Here is a 540-nt window from a genome sequence, read left to right on the forward strand (position 1 = left end):
ACGGGTTGTGCTGAAAGAAAGACGTGTCAGTTGGTGGAGTACGTGGAGCGGCACGAGGAAAAATCTATCACAATTCAGTCTGAAGCTGCCGCGTTCCAGCTCTTCTGCATTTCCAGTAACCCTCTGTACTCGCCACCAGTTATGCATCATTCCCTGTTTTGTTAAAGGTCACCTTGGGTGCTGTAGTCTAGATGCTCCAGTGGTTTGGCAGTCAGGTGATGAAGATAGGAGTGGAGAGGGTGATTCAGTGACAGCTGGAGCAACTTGTGATAGAAGGCTCTGATGGGAAAGCATCACCTCCAAACTCTTGTTTTGAACCTGCTAATCATCAATCAACAGGAGGAAATGACACACGAAATCACACTTTATCATTTTACAGTGAGAGGCACTTGGGCAGGCTGAGGATAAACAACTTTCACCCGATCCTCCTTCCTTATTCTGTCCCTTGTGGAGAACACACTGGTGTCAATACAGCTTAAAGAAGTCTAGCCAATGCTAAATCTGTCTCCACCAATTGTTAACAGTGTGGATCCATTCCTG

Source organism: Monopterus albus, unplaced genomic scaffold (assembly GCF_001952655.1).
Source record: "Monopterus albus unplaced genomic scaffold, M_albus_1.0 scaffold13.1, whole genome shotgun sequence".
Lineage (NCBI taxonomy): Eukaryota > Metazoa > Chordata > Actinopteri > Synbranchiformes > Synbranchidae > Monopterus > Monopterus albus.